The sequence below is a fragment of the Dendrobates tinctorius genome, unplaced genomic scaffold, assembly GCF_039654945.1.
Source record: "Dendrobates tinctorius isolate UK_male_01 unplaced genomic scaffold, ASM3965494v1 ptg000055l, whole genome shotgun sequence".
NCBI lineage: Eukaryota > Metazoa > Chordata > Amphibia > Anura > Dendrobatidae > Dendrobates > Dendrobates tinctorius.
The window spans coordinates 6,615,014-6,631,412 of record NW_027361723.1 but is presented as its reverse complement, the minus strand read 5'-3'; the positions used below and the strand labels follow the sequence as shown (position 1 = coordinate 6,631,412).

Below are 16,399 nucleotides of genomic sequence, written 5' to 3'. Positions count from 1 at the left end.
TTGGTTCTGTTCCTGCATCCATATAGTAAGCTTGGTTATGTTCCTTTATCCATATAGCAAGCTTGGTTATTTTCCTGTATCCATATAGTAAGTTTGGGTCTGTTCCTATATCCATATAGTAAGCTTGGTTATTTTCCTGTATCCATATAGCAAATTTGGGTCTGTCCCTGAATCCATATATTAAGCTTGGTTATGTTCCTGTATCTATATAGTAAGCTTGGTTATGTTCCTGTATCTATATAGTAAGCTTGGTTCTGTTCCTGCATATGTATTGTAAGCTTGGTTCTGTTCCTGTATCCATATAGTAAGTTTGGGTCTGTTCCTGTATCCATATAGTAAGCTTGGTTCTGTTCCTGTATATGTATAGTAAGCTTGGTTCTGTTCCTGTATCCATATAGTAAGTTTGGGTCGGTTCCTGTATCCATATATTAAGCTTGGTTCTGTTCCTGAATCCATATATTAAGCTTGGTTCTGTTCCTGAATCCATATAGTAAGTTTGATTCTGTTCCTGTATCCATACATTAAGCTTGGTTCTGTTCCTGTATCCGTATAGTAAGCTTGGTTCTGTTCCTGTATCCATATTGTAAGCTTGGTTCTGTTCCTGTATCCATATATTAAGCTTGGTTCTGTTCCTGTATCCGTATAGTAAGCTTGGTTCTGTTCCTGTATCCGTATAGTAAGCTTGGTTCTGTTCCTGTATCCATATAGTATGTTTGGGTCTGTTCCTGTATCCATAGAGTAAGCTTGGTTCTGTTCCTGTATCCATATATTAAGCTTGGTTCTGTTCCTGTATCCATATAGTAAGCTTGGTTATGCTCCTGTATCTATATAGTAAGCTTGGTTCTGTTCCTGTATCCATATATTAAGCTTGGTTCTGTTCCTGTATATGTATAGTAAGCTTGGTTCTGTTCCTGTATCCATATAGTAAGTTTGGATCTGTTCCTGTATCCATATATTAAGTTTGGGTCTGTTCCTGTATCCATATAGTAAGTTTGGTTCTGTTCCTGTATCCATATAGTAAGTTTGATTCTTTTCCTGTATCCGTATAGTAAGCTTGGTTCTGTTCCTGTATCCATATATTAAGCTTGGTTCTGTTCCTGTATCCATATAGTAAGCTTGGTTATGTTCCTGTATCTATATAGTAAGCGCTGGTTCTGTTCCTGTATCCATATATTAAGCTTGGTTCTGTTCCTGTATCCATATAGTAAGCTTGGTTCTGTTCCTGTATCCATATATTAAGCTTGGTTCTGTTCCTGTATCTGTATAGTAAGCTTGGTTCTGTTCCTGTATACATAGAGTAAGCTTGGTTCTGTTCCTGTATCCATATAGTAAGCTTTGTTATGTTCCTGTATCTATATAGTAAGCGCTGGTTCTGTTCCTGTTTCCATATATTAAGCTTGGTTCTGTTCCTGTATCCATATAGTAAGCTTGGTTCTGTTCCTGTATCCATATATTAAGCTTGGTTCTGTTCCTGTATCTGTATAGTAAGCTTGGTTCTGTTCCTGTATACATAGAGTAAGTTTGGTTCTGTTCCTGTATCCATATATTAAGCTTGGTTCTGTTCCTGTATCCATATAGTAAGATTGATTCTGTTTCTGTATCCATATAGTAAGCTTGGTTCTGTTCATGTATCCATAGAGTAAGCTTGGTTCTGTTCCTGTATCCATATATTAAGCTTGGTTCTGTTCCTGTATCCATATAGTAAGTTTGATTCTGTTCCTGTATCCATATAGTAAGCTTGGTTCTGTTCCTGTATCCATATAGTAAGCTTGGGTCTGTTCCTGTATCCATATAGTAAGTTTGGGTCTGTTCCTGCATCCATATATTAAGCTTGGTTCTGTTCCTGAATCCATATATTAAGCTTGGTTCTGTTCCTGTATCCATATAGTAAGCTTGGTTCTGTTCCTGTATCTATATAGTAAGCTTGGTTCTGTTCCTATATCCATATATTAAGCTTGGTTCTGTTCCTGTATCCGTATAGTAAGCTTCGTTCTGTTCCTGTATCCATATAGTAAGTTTGTTTCTGTTCCTGTATCCATATATTAAGCTTGGTTCTGTTCCTGTATCCGTATAGTAAGCTTGGTTCTGTTCCTGTATCCATATAGTAAGTTTGGATCTGTTCCTGTATCCATATATTAAGTTTGGGTCTGTTCCTGTATCCATATAGTAAGTTTGGTTCTGTTCCTGTATCCATATAGTAAGTTTGATTATTTTCCTGTATCCATATATTAAGCTTGGTTCTGTTCCTGTATCCGTATAGTAAGCTTGGTTCTGTTCCTGTATCCATATAGTAAGCTTGGTTATGCTCCTGTATCTATATAGTAAGCTTGGTTCTGTTCCTGTATCCATATATTAAGCTTGGTTCTGTTCCTGTATATGTATAGTAAGCTTGGTTCTGTTCCTGTATCCATATAGTAAGTTTGGATCTGTTCCTGTATCCATATATTAAGTTTGGGTCTGTTCCTGTATCCATATAGTAAGTTTGGTTCTGTTCCTGTATCCATATAGTAAGTTTGATTATTTTCCTGTATCCATATATTAAGCTTGGTTCTGTTCCTGTATCCGTATAGTAAGCTTGGTTCTGTTCCTGTATCCATATAGTAAGCTTGGTTATTTTCCTGTATCTATATAGTAAGTTTGGGTCTGTTCCTGTATCCATATATTTAGCTTAGTTCTGTTCCTGTATCCATATAGTAAGCTTGGTTATGTTTCTGTATCCATATAGTAAGTTTGGTTGTGTTCCTGTATCCATATAGTAAGCTTGGTTCTGTTCCTGTATCCATATAGTAAGCTTGGTTATTTTCCTGTATCCATATAGTAAGCTTGGGTCTGTTCATGTATCCATATATTAAGCTTGGTTCTGTTCCTGTATCCATATAGTAAGCTTGGTTATGTTCCTGTATCTATATAGTAAGCTTGGTTTTGTTCCTGCATCCATATAGTAAGCTTGGTTCTGTTCCTGTATCCATATAGTAAGTTTGGTTCTGTTCCTGTATCCATATAGTAAGCTTGATTCTGTTCCTGTATCCATATAGTAAGCTTGGTTATTTTCCTGTATCCATATAGTAAGCTTGGGTCTGTTCCTGTATCTATATATTAAGCTTGGTTCTGTTCCTGTATCCATATAGTAAGCTTGGTTATGTTCCTGTATCTATATAGTAAGCTTGGTTCTGTTCCTGTATCCATATAGTAAGCTTGGTTCTGTTCCTGTATCCATATAGTAATTTTGGTTCTGTTCCTGTATCCAAATAGTAAGCTTGGTTCTGTTCCTGTATCCATATAGTAAGTTTGGTTCTGTTCCTGTATCCATATAGTAAGCTTGGTTCCGTTCCTGAATCCATATATTAAGCTTGGTTCTGTTCCTGTATCCATCTAGAAAGCTTGGTTAATGTTCCTGTATCCATATAGTAAGCTTGGGTCTGTTCCTGTATCCATATATTAAGCTTGGTTCTGTTCCTGTATCCATATAGTAAGTTTGGTTCTGTCCCTGTATCCATATAGTAAGTTTGGGTCTCATCCTGTATTCATATAGTAAGCTTGGTTATGTTCCTGTATCCATATAGTAAGATTGGTTTTGTTCCTGTATCCATATAGTAAGCTTGGTTTTGTTCCTGTATCCATATAGTAAGCTTGGTTCTGTTCCTGTATCCATATAGTAAGCTTGGTTCTGTTCCTGCATCCATATAGTAAGCTTGGTTATGTTCCTTTATCCATATAGCAAGCTTGGTTATTTTCCTGTATCCATATAGTAAGTTTGGGTCTGTTCCTATATCCATATAGTAAGCTTGGTTATTTTCCTGTATCCATATAGCAAATTTGGGTCTGTCCCTGAATCCATATATTAAGCTTGGTTATGTTCCTGTATCTATATAGTAAGCTTGGTTATGTTCCTGTATCTATATAGTAAGCTTGGTTCTGTTCCTGCATATGTATTGTAAGCTTGGTTCTGTTCCTGTATCCATATAGTAAGTTTGGGTCTGTTCCTGTATCCATATAGTAAGCTTGGTTCTGTTCCTGTATATGTATAGTAAGCTTGGTTCTGTTCCTGTATCCATATAGTAAGTTTGGGTCGGTTCCTGTATCCATATATTAAGCTTGGTTCTGTTCCTGAATCCATATATTAAGCTTGGTTCTGTTCCTGAATCCATATAGTAAGTTTGATTCTGTTCCTGTATCCATACATTAAGCTTGGTTCTGTTCCTGTATCCGTATAGTAAGCTTGGTTCTGTTCCTGTATCCATATTGTAAGCTTGGTTCTGTTCCTGTATCCATATATTAAGCTTGGTTCTGTTCCTGTATCCGTATAGTAAGCTTGGTTCTGTTCCTGTATCCGTATAGTAAGCTTGGTTCTGTTCCTGTATCCATATAGTATGTTTGGGTCTGTTCCTGTATCCATAGAGTAAGCTTGGTTCTGTTCCTGTATCCATATATTAAGCTTGGTTCTGTTCCTGTATCCATATAGTAAGCTTGGTTATGCTCCTGTATCTATATAGTAAGCTTGGTTCTGTTCCTGTATCCATATATTAAGCTTGGTTCTGTTCCTGTATATGTATAGTAAGTTTGGTTCTGTTCCTGTATCCATATAGTAAGTTTGGATCTGTTCCTGTATCCATATATTAAGTTTGGGTCTGTTCCTGTATCCATATAGTAAGTTTGGTTCTGTTCCTGTATCCATATAGTAAGTTTGATTCTTTTCCTGTATCCGTATAGTAAGCTTGGTTCTGTTCCTGTATCCATATATTAAGCTTGGTTCTGTTCCTGTATCCATATAGTAAGCTTGGTTATGTTCCTGTATCTATATAGTAAGCGCTGGTTCTGTTCCTGTATCCATATATTAAGCTTGGTTCTGTTCCTGTATCCATATAGTAAGCTTGGTTCTGTTCCTGTATCCATATATTAAGCTTGGTTCTGTTCCTGTATCTGTATAGTAAGCTTGGTTCTGTTCCTGTATACATAGAGTAAGCTTGGTTCTGTTCCTGTATCCATATAGTAAGCTTTGTTATGTTCCTGTATCTATATAGTAAGCGCTGGTTCTGTTCCTGTATCCATATATTAAGCTTGGTTCTGTTCCTGTATCCATATAGTAAGCTTGGTTCTGTTCCTGTATCCATATATTAAGCTTGGTTCTGTTCCTGTATCTGTATAGTAAGCTTGGTTCTGTTCCTGTATACATAGAGTAAGCTTGGTTCTGTTCCTGTATCCATATATTAAGCTTGGTTCTGTTCCTGTATCCATATAGTAAGATTGATTCTGTTTCTGTATCCATATAGTAAGCTTGGTTCTGTTCATGTATCCATAGAGTAAGCTTGGTTCTGTTCCTGTATCCATATATTAAGCTTGGTTCTGTTCCTGTATCCATATAGTAAGTTTGATTCTGTTCCTGTATCCATATAGTAAGCTTGGTTCTGTTCCTGTATCCATATAGTAAGCTTGGGTCTGTTCCTGTATCCATATAGTAAGTTTGGGTCTGTTCCTGCATCCATATATTAAGCTTGGTTCTGTTCCTGAATCCATATATTAAGCTTGGTTCTGTTCCTGTATCCATATAGTAAGCTTGGTTCTGTTCCTGTATCTATATAGTAAGCTTGGTTCTGTTCCTATATCCATATATTAAGCTTGGTTCTGTTCCTGTATCCGTATAGTAAGCTTCGTTCTGTTCCTGTATCCATATAGTAAGCTTGTTTCTGTTCCTGTATCCATATATTAAGCTTGGTTCTGTTCCTGTATCCGTATAGTAAGCTTGGTTCTGTTCCTGTATCCATATAGTATGTTTGGGTCTGTTCCTTTATCCATATAGTAAGCTTGGTTCTGTTCCTGTATCCATATAGTAAGCTTTGTTCTGTTCCTGTATCCATATAGTATGTTTGGGTCTGTTCCTGTATCCATATAGTAAGCTTGGTTCTGTTCCTGTATCCATATATTAAGCTTGGGTCTGTTCCTGTATCCATATAGTAAGCTTGATTCTGTTCCTGTATCCATATATTAAGCTTGGTTCTGTTCCTGTATCCATATAGTAAGCTTGGTTATGTTTCTGTATCCATATAGTAAGTTTGGTTGTGTTCCTGTATCCATATAGTAAGCTTGGTTCTGTCCCTGTATCCATATAGTAAGCTTGGTTCTGTTCCTGTATCCATATAGTAAGCTTGGTTATGTTCCTGTATCTATATAGTAAGCTTGGTTATGTTCCTGACGAAGAGGGTAGCCACCCTCGAAACGCGTTGGTTTGTGCCCTCTGCGCACCCGTCCTTTTTTCAAGCTTGTGACGTCACAGAGCTCCGCCCCCCTATCGTGCCGCGTCCTCGCTGTTGCTTCCGGCAGGAGCACACGAGGTGCCTAGCGTTCACCCGCTCCCTCTCTACGTGCGGTGCAGTCTCATCTTCCCCGCGCACAGCAAACATTTCGCCACAGCTATCATCTGGGCAGATTAGGGTACTCAGCAAACGGCACAAGTAAGTTAGATCAAAAAGCCCTAATTGGGCTAACTGATCACCTTAACATTACTATATCAAGCGATCTATGTTATATATTTTTTTTTTCTATAGTGCCTGATAGAACTAGCAAACCTTGCTCCTACTCTATTCAGCCAGCAGGGATTATTATAAGCACTCCATCAGTGATAAAAACAGTTACAGCCAGAATCTCCATTACAATGCCTACATGAGGGGACACTGTTCCTGTTTACCTCTTTCATATCAATATAAGTAAGTGGAGAGGCATTTTTTACAGCTGAGACATACTATCACAGTATTAACCATATCTAATTCTACCTGTTTAGCACTGTACCAATGGGCTGCCAATAAGTACCACGGTACCCATCTGAAGGAAACTGCAACATCATAAAAAAACTCCATTATAAAGGAGGATACTGCTCCTGTTCACGTCTTCCACACAAATAGAAGTAAGTGGAGAGGCACTTTTACCACTGTGTCATATTATCATAGTCACTTGTATTAATTATATCTAATTCTATCTGTTCAGCATCGTAAAAATGAGCTATTAGTAAGCACTACGGTACCCATCTGAAGGAAATAGCAACATTCAGAAAACTGTAGTGAGTATAGTCAACCCACTAACTTACAGTTTAGATATTAACATTATTGATAATCTAATTCTATCAATATATTTCCTCATCAGTGTCACTGACTACTACAAGAAATTACGAATACAACATCACGGGCGAGGCATCTGCTAGATAAACGCCTTAAAATTACTAAGAATATGTTATTAACACTTCATTTAACAGTAAGTATTGGTTTGTAATCTCCACCCTTTCTCCCCCCCCCCCTGGTATTCTGTCTACTATAGACCTTGTTGGTCCCATACACCTGCTCAGTATAGCGCGGTAAGGTATACAATTTTACAGTTATATATTAAGCTTGGTTCTGTTCCTGTATCCATATAGTAAGTTTGATTCTGTTCCTGTATCCATATATTAAGCTTGGTTCTGTTCCTGTATCCGTATAGTAAGCTTGGTTCTGTTCCTGTATCCATTTATTAAGCTTGGTTCTGTTCCTGTATCCATATAGTAAGCTTGGTTATGTTCCTGTGTCTATATAGTAAGCGCTGGTACTGTTCCTGTATCCATATATTAAGCTTGGTTCTGTTCCTGTATCCATATAGTAAGCTTGGTTCTGTTGCTGTATCCATATAGTAAGCTTGGTTCTGTTCCTGTATCCATATATTAAGCTTGGTTCTGTTCCTGTATCCGTATAGTAAGCTTGGTTCTGTTCCTGTATACATAGAGTAAGCTTGGTTCTGTTCCTGTATCCATATATTAAGCTTGGTTCTGTTCCTGTATCCATATAGTAAGTTTGATTCTGTTTCTGTATCCATATAGTAAGCTTGGTTCTGTTCCTGTATCCATAGAGTAAGCTTGGTTCTGTTCCTGTATCCATATATTATGCTTGGTTCTGTTCCTGTATCCATATAGTAAGTTTGATTCTGTTCCTGTATCCATATAGTAAGCTTGGTTCTGTTCCTGTATCCATAAAGTAAGCTTGGTTATGTTCCTATATCCATATAGTAAGTTTGGGTCTGTTCCTGTATCCATATATTAAGCTTGGTTCTGTTCCTGTATCCATATAGTAAGCTTGGTTCTGTTCCTGTATCTATATAGTAAGCTTGGTTCTGTTCCTATATCCATATATTAAGCTTGGTTCTGTTCCTGTATCCGTATAGTAAGCTTGGTTCTGTTCCTGTATCCGTATAGTAAGCTTGGTTCTGTTCCTGTATCCATATATTAAGCTTGGTTCTGTTCCTGTATCTGTATAGTAAGCTTGGTTCTGTTCCTGTATCCATATAGTATGTTTGGGTCTGTTCCTTTATCCATATAGTAAGCTTGGTTCTGTTCCTGTATCCATATAGTAAGCTTTGTTCTGTTCCTGTATCCATATAGTATGTTTGGGTCTGTTCCTGTATCCATATAGTAAGCTTGGTTCTGTTCCTGTATCCATATATTAAGCTTGGGTCTGTTCCTGTATCCATATATTAAGCTTGGTTCTGTTCCTGTATCCATATAGTAAGCTTGATTCTGTTCCTGTATCCATATAGTAAGCTTGGTTCTGTTCCTGTATCCATACAGTAAGCTTGGCTTTGTTCCTTTATCCATATAGTAAGCTTGGTTCTGTTCCTGTATCCATATAGTAAGCTTGGTTCTGTTCCTGTATCCATATAGTATGTTTGGGTCTGTTCCTGTATCCATATAGTAAGATTGGTTCTGTCCCTGTGTCCATACAGTAAGCTTGGCTTTGTTCCTTTATCCATATAGTAAGCTTGGTTCTCTTCCTGTATCCATATAGTAAGCTTGGTTCTGTTCCTGTATCCATATAGTAAGCTTGGTTCTGTTCCTGTATCCATATATTAAGCTTGGTTCTGTTCCTGTATCCGTATAGTAAGCTTGGTTCTGTTCCTGTATACATAGAGTAAGCTTGGTTCTGTTCCTATATCCATATATTAAGCTTGGTTCTGTTCCTGTATCCATATAGTAAGTTTGATTCTGTTTCTGTATCCATATAGTAAGCTTGGTTCTGTTCCTGTATCCATAGAGTAAGCTTGGTTCTGTTCCTGTATCCATATATTATGCTTGGTTCTGTTCCTGTATCCATATAGTAAGTTTGATTCTGTTCCTGTATCCATATAGTAAGCTTGGTTCTGTTCCTGTATCCATATAGTAAGCTTGGGTCTGTTCCTGTATCCATATAGTAAGCTTGGGTCTGTTCCTGTATCCATATATTAAGCTTGGTTCTGTTCCTGAATCCATATATTAAGCTTGGTTCTGTTCCTGTTTCCATATAGTAAGCTTGGTTCTGTTCCTGTATCCATTTATTAAGCTTGGTTCTGTTCCTGTATCCGTATAGTAAGCTTGGTTCTGTTCCTGTATCCATATAGTATGTTTGGGTCTGTTCCTTTATCCATATAGTAAGCTTGGTTCTGTTCCTGTATCCATATAGTAAGCTTTGTTCTGTTCCTGTATCCATATAGTATGTTTGGGTCTGTTCCTGTATCCATATAGTAAGCTTGGTTCTGTTCCTGTATCCATATATTAAGCTTGGGTCTGTTCCTGTATCCATATATTAAGCTTGGTTCTGTTCCTGTATCCATATAGTAAGCTTGATTCTGTTCCTGTATCCATATAGTAAGCTTGGTTCTGTTCCTGTATCCATACAGTAAGCTTGGCTTTGTTCCTTTATCCATATAGTAAGCTTGGTTCTGTTCCTGTATCCATATAGTAAGCTTGGTTCTGTTCCTGTATCCATATAGTATGTTTGGGTCTGTTCCTGTATCCATATAGTAAGATTGGTTCTGTCCCTGTGTCCATACAGTAAGCTTGGCTTTGTTCCTTTATCCATATAGTAAGCTTGGTTCTCTTCCTGTATCCATATAGTAAGCTTGGTTCTGTTCCTGTATCCATATAGTAAGCTTGGTTCTGTTCCTGTATCCATATATTAAGCTTGGTTCTGTTCCTGTATCCGTATAGTAAGCTTGGTTCTGTTCCTGTATACATAGAGTAAGCTTGGTTCTGTTCCTATATCCATATATTAAGCTTGGTTCTGTTCCTGTATCCATATAGTAAGTTTGATTCTGTTTCTGTATCCATATAGTAAGCTTGGTTCTGTTCCTGTATCCATAGAGTAAGCTTGGTTCTGTTCCTGTATCCATATATTATGCTTGGTTCTGTTCCTGTATCCATATAGTAAGTTTGATTCTGTTCCTGTATCCATATAGTAAGCTTGGTTCTGTTCCTGTATCCATATAGTAAGCTTGGGTCTGTTCCTGTATCCATATATTAAGCTTGGTTCTGTTCCTGAATCCATATATTAAGCTTGGTTCTGTTCCTGTATCCATATAGTAAGCTTGGTTCTGTTCCTGTATCTATATAGTAAGCTTGGTTCTGTTCCTATATCCATATATTAAGCTTGGTTCTGTTCCTGTATCCGTATAGTAAGCTTGGTTCTGTTCCTGTATCCATATAGTATGTTTGGGTCTGTTCCTTTATCCATATAGTAAGCTTGGTTCTGTTCCTGTATCCATATAGTAAGCTTTGTTCTGTTCCTGTATCCATATAGTATGTTTGGGTCTGTTCCTGTATCCATATAGTAAGTTTGATTCTGTTCCTGTATCCATATAGTAAGCTTGGTTCTGTTCCTGTATCCATACAGTAAGCTTGGCTTTGTTCCTTTATCCATATAGTAAGCTTGGTTCTGTTCCTGTATCCATATAGTAAGCTTGGTTCTGTTCCTGTATCCATACAGTAAGCTTGGCTTTGTTCCTGTATCCATATAGTAAGCTTGGTTCTGTTCCTGTATCCATATAGTAAGCTTGATTCTGTTCCTGTATCCATATAGTAAGCTTGGCTTTGTTCCTGTATCCATACAGTAAGCTTGGCTTTGTTCCTGTATCCATATAGTAAGCTTGGTTCTGTTCCTGTATCCATATAGTAAGCTTGATTCTGTTCCTGTATCCATATAGTAAGCTTGGCTTTGTTCCTGTATCCATACAGTAAGCTTGGCTTTGTTCCTGTATCCATATAGTAAGCTTGATTCTGTTCCTGTATCCATATATTAAGCTTGGTTCTGTTCCTGTATCCATATAGTAAGCTTGGCGGGCGTCTCACACTTTAGTACAATTTCTTAACTTTTACTAAATTTAGAAAAAAAATTCCTGAAATTGAATAAATTTCAGAGCAAATTGACGCAATCTTATAGTGAATATAAATGTGACTTTGTGATCCTGGATGACCAGAATTGCATAAAGTGAGTATTTTGCCTGCTATGACATCTTCATGCCTGTTTACTTACTGCACCATTTTTTGAAAGCGCTGAGCATGCACAAATTAGGAACCGACTCACCTTAGGTACATTTTGGTTTCTGTCTTTGTGACTTAACATCCCAGAGTGAAAGTCAAGGCATGGCTCTGTGGGCAGTGACGTGACCCCGGGTCCCCCAAAAGTCATTTTTTTTTACAAGGCCTCGGTAGGTGCGCTGTGCACGCAGGAAGTGGAATAAGTTTCAGACTGGCGCCGCTGATCTCTGCTAGGCGGACGATTTTTAGGGTTTTATTATATATGATTGTATCTTGGTTGGACGTTTTGACTTTACAGCAGACTTTATGGGGCATTCAGTGCTCAGATCTTCCGCCCTTTGGATCTACGGTAATTTATTCTGTATTGCAGTGGAAATACATTCGATGTCTGCTGCAATCACTAGCGACAAATCGACCAATAGTCGGTTCTATTTTAGGATTTTTATTTCTTCTTACCATTTTTTTCCCACTGACAGCCACTATCGCAGTAAAGCTGCAACATCTTCATCCCAGCCCTAATAGACATATTGTAAAGCCAGGCTTGTCTCTGTGTTAGGTAGAGTTATGTTCACACAGAGGCTTTTTTAGGTGGATTTTTCAGGCTAAAAAAAACATCAAGATTAAAACTTTTTTTAAAATATTTTATTACTTTTTCACAAGAAGATCACTTTAAAAATTAAAAAAAAGTTTTTCTTTTTCCATTATATTCTGAGAGCTAGAACTTTTTCATTTTCTTTGTTTGCACAGTTCTTATGTAATGAGCTGGATATTATATTTGTTCCAATTTGAAGTACATAGGTTATTTTTTAATATTTTTTATATGAGGTGGAATGAACAAAAATAACATTTTTTTGCAGTGTTCATCATGTAAGGCACATTTTATTGTACCGGTCATTGCAGATGTGTGTTTTTATTTTTAGCGTTTGTTTTTAACTAATAAACTTTTTATTCTGAAAAATTGGATTTTTATTTAGATATTTTTAAAACACCCGAAAACATTTTTACCATATTTATTAGTACCATATAGTTATCTTCATTCTGCTATTGCATCTATGTAACAAGCTTGAGGGTGTTCTTGTCTCTACTGTATGTGATAAACTCTGTTCTGTTGTTGAGGAGAGCCTTAAGATTAAATACTTAATTAACCTCAACACATAAGAGATTGAGAGGAACTACCTATAAAGTGTATTATTTCACCTTACATGATCTTTTTCAGGTCATAGTGTGACACTAAAGATTGCTGCCATTTCCTGTTTCACTACACACCATGTGCTCCATGGATCCGCCCACGATGATGCCTACCCTGATGACCTCATGGATCCGCCCATGATGACGCCCATTCTGATGACCTCATGGATCCGCTCACGGACTAGCTCACTGCCCAACCCACTAACCAATGGAATACATTCGATCACTTCCATTTTAGAGTTAACCGAGCCCCCTTACAGGGGATATATAAACCTATGTTTGGATTAATAAAGCTCTCTCTCTCTTGGAGCTGTGCCATAGATTGATCAAAGAGAGGTTAAATCCGACTATGTCTCTGGTGTGATTTCCTTAGTGCGCACTGATCGATATCCATTGGGCCAGGCAACTCGTTAACATTTCTTATTGTTCAACCTAACAATGTTATCTAAGTAGTAAACTTGAATTTGTTGCCATATCTATGTAACAAGCTTGGTTCTGTACTTATATCTAAGCGGTAAGATTGTTTTAATTATTGTATCTATGCAGCAAGCTTGGTTCTGATACTGTATCTATGTAGTAAGCTCAGTTTAGTTACCCCATCTATGAAGTAAGCTGGGCTCTGTTACCTTATCTATGTAGTAAGCTTGGTTCTGTTCCCATATCCATGCAATAAGCTTGGTTCTGTTCCTGTATCTATGTAGTATGCTTGGATTTGTTCCTGTATCTATGTAGTAAGCTTGGTTCTGTACTTATATATCTTAATTATTATATTTATGCAGTAAGCTTAGTTCTGTTACTGTATCTGTGTTGTAAGCTTGGTTCGGTTCCCATATCTATGAAGTAAGCTCGGTTCTGTTACTGTATCTGTGTTGTAAGCTTGGTTCGGTTCCCATATTTATGAAGTAAGCTTAGTTCTGTTCCATTATCTATGTAGTAAGCTTGGTTCTGTTCTAGTATTTGTATACTAAACTTCTTTTCCAGTATCTATGTTGTAAGCTTGGCTCTGTTCCCATATCCATCCAGTAAACTTAGTTTTATTCTAGTATCTTTATACTAAGCTTAGTTCTGTTCTATTATCTATGTCGTAAGGTTGGTTCTGTTCCCATATACAGCCAGTAAGCTTTCTTCTGTTCCTGTACCTATGTAGTAAGCTTGTTTGGGTAATGTGGGGTGTCTAAACTGTGAGTTTTTAAAATGCCTGAAATCATTTTTACAATATTTATTAGTCCCATAAAGGGACTTGAAGACACAATCCATTGATTGCATAGATAGCACCCTGCACTACTTATGTAGTGTAGAGCATTGTTCAACCTGTCAGTGTTAGACCTCATTCAGACTTTGTGATTTTTTTCGTACCTCATAACACAAACCGCTGTTCATCGCTATTGTGAGTCGGAGTTTCATCAGTGCTTGATTCATGTGTCAGCTTTTACCATCAGTGTATGGTCAGTGTTATTCACTGATGAAAAAATAAATAAATTAGAAAGCGACTTATATCTAGCTACAATGTTAATCACGTACAGCAAACATATTGTACACTGATATCCATGATTAGTGGTTATAGAGATGCACAGATACAGCCCCTGAGGAAGCCACACTTATGTGGCGAAACGCATTGGGCTCCTCTCACCCCCACTTTTCATATTCACTTTACAGAGGTTGTTGGATCATGCTACTTATTTTTTCCAGCTGACTACAAGTGGCGAAACTTGAAGCTCATGGGACACAAAGCAAAAGCTCTAAAGAGGCCCCCAATAATTACAATTCTTTAATAGTATTGGTATTTTTATATAGGCAAAAGGGAATTTTTGGAGTCCCTAGTCTCCAGGGCTCGAGTGCGATTGCAACCCCTGCACCTACTGTAGTTACGCCCTGGTGATTATTGCTGCTGGTCTTTGGCGACACTGTTTGTTGGCTCTTACTCTATCCATCTCTCACTGTTTTTCTATGAGTTATTGTCACAGTTATCAGGATTTGCCTTTCACTTCTGCATCTTATGCACCTTGTGACCATGCAGGTCTGCTTTCACTATGTACTATTCTTGTCCATAGGATGCTCCATTATATTTTTTACTTAGTCTTTGTACTGGCTATATACGCAGGTGCTCTGTATTATTTTGTGTGGGTATTTTTTGGTGCATCCATATCTGTATCTCAAACCTTTGCATATTTAGTGAATAGGCAGGGTGGGATTCAGCTCCATTGTGGGGTGATTTGTTTCATGCATTGTGCCAACTGGCTTTTCTTTAAGTGTTTTTAATTGTTTGGCGCCTATCATTTCAATAAATATTTAAAATTTTAAGGTGATCTCTTTTATGTGGTATGTCTATTTTCTTATGTCTTAATGTTCAGTTTTACATGCCTTAGGTTGCTCCCCTATATAGCATGGTGGCCTCTTTGTCCTTGTTTTCAATACAGAACTGGCCATGCCCCCTCACAAAGTCAGTTTTCGTAAAGTGGCCCCCTGAAGGCATGGTGTGTTGGCAATTAATGCCCAGCCCTAGTCTTTGGGCAGAGGGGGAGGGTATGTAGTAATGCCAAGTAGGCTGGAGTTAAATCCTAGCTCTGTAGGTTTTGTTTAGTACACCTGGCTAGCTCTGCATATAAACAGGTTAGGTGTTCATCGAAGTCAGTCTGCTGGGGAGGATGAGCAGACTGGATATGTCTTGGGGCTGAAGAGAGAGACTAGCCAGAACCTCTTTGAAAAGAGTCTGCACAGGCCGTGTGCACCAAACTGCAAGTATCACTGGTTGCTATGTATAATAGCTGTTTTGTTTTATGGAACTAGGGCAAGCTCAGTGATGTCTGAAGTAGTCATGGTCTATACTGTTTAGTTAGTGCCTGGACAAAGCTATGAGTTTTTGTTTATGATTTTGTTTTTGCTGCTGTGCAACGTGTATAAATATACATTATTCTGTTTATGACATCAAAACTCTGTGCGAATGCTACCGACTGCCAGAGACTGAACCCCTACACCACAGATGTTTAATGCCTTAGATCAGGCCTGCTGGACATTCGGCTCACATGCCGCATGCAGCCCACTAAAGGTTTTGCAGCGGCCGCAGAGTCATCACTGAGACAATGATCCTTTCTTCTTATATTCAGATGTATTTAGATGTGAATACTTATGAACACTGTGGCCCAAGGACTGGGGCAGAGGAAACCTGTCAGCTTTGGCCCCAACGTACAGCAGTGTGATGAGGTCAGCAAAATGCTAACGACATCACACTGCTCCTGGCACCTCAGCACCAAAACGCCGCAGAGGAGCAGAGCTGGTGCGGGTAACAGTAAGCGCTCCAACATGGGGCCGATCTGACGCTGCAATTGATCGCGGTAGTTAGCGTGGTGATTTATTCATGTACTGACTGTGGTTCTGTCACTGCATTCATGGGCAGATGGTGGTTCTGGTGCTACATTCATGTGCTGATGGTGGTTCTGGTGCTGCATTCATGGGCAGATGGTGGTTCTGGTGCTGCATTCATGTGCTTACGGTGGTTCTGGTGCTGCATTCATGTGCTGACGGTGGTTCTGGTGCTGCATTCATGTGCTGACGGTGGTTTTGGTGCTGCATTCATGTGCAGATGGTGGTTCTGGTGCTGCATTCATGTGCTGACGGTGGTTCTGGTGCTGCATTCATGTGCTGACGGTGGTTCTGGTGCTGCATTCATGTGCTGACGGTGGTTCTGGTGCTGCATTCATGTGCTGATGGTGGTTCTGGTGCTGCATTCATGTGCTGACGGTGGTTCTGGTGCTGCATTCATGTGCTGATGGTGGTTCTGGTGCTGCATTCATGTGCTGATGGTGGGTCTGGTGCTGCATTCATGTGCAGATGGTGGTTCTGGGGCTGCATTCATGTGCAGATGGTGGTCCTGGTGCTGCATTCATGTGCTGACGGTGGTTCTGGTGCTGC

At 38.6% G+C, this 16,399-nt stretch overlaps 1 long non-coding RNA gene across 1 annotated transcript; it reads left to right on the top strand.

Moving 5' to 3' along the window:
* The first annotated feature begins 6,773 nt into the window (after positions 1-6,773).
* On the top strand, positions 6,774-13,137 carry LOC141091729 (uncharacterized). Its single transcript, XR_012232564.1, has 4 exons — positions 6,774-6,898; positions 6,979-7,051; positions 7,135-7,242; positions 12,519-13,137. It is a non-coding gene; the product is annotated as an uncharacterized lncRNA (long non-coding RNA).
* Positions 13,138-16,399: the final 3,262 nt, after the last annotated feature.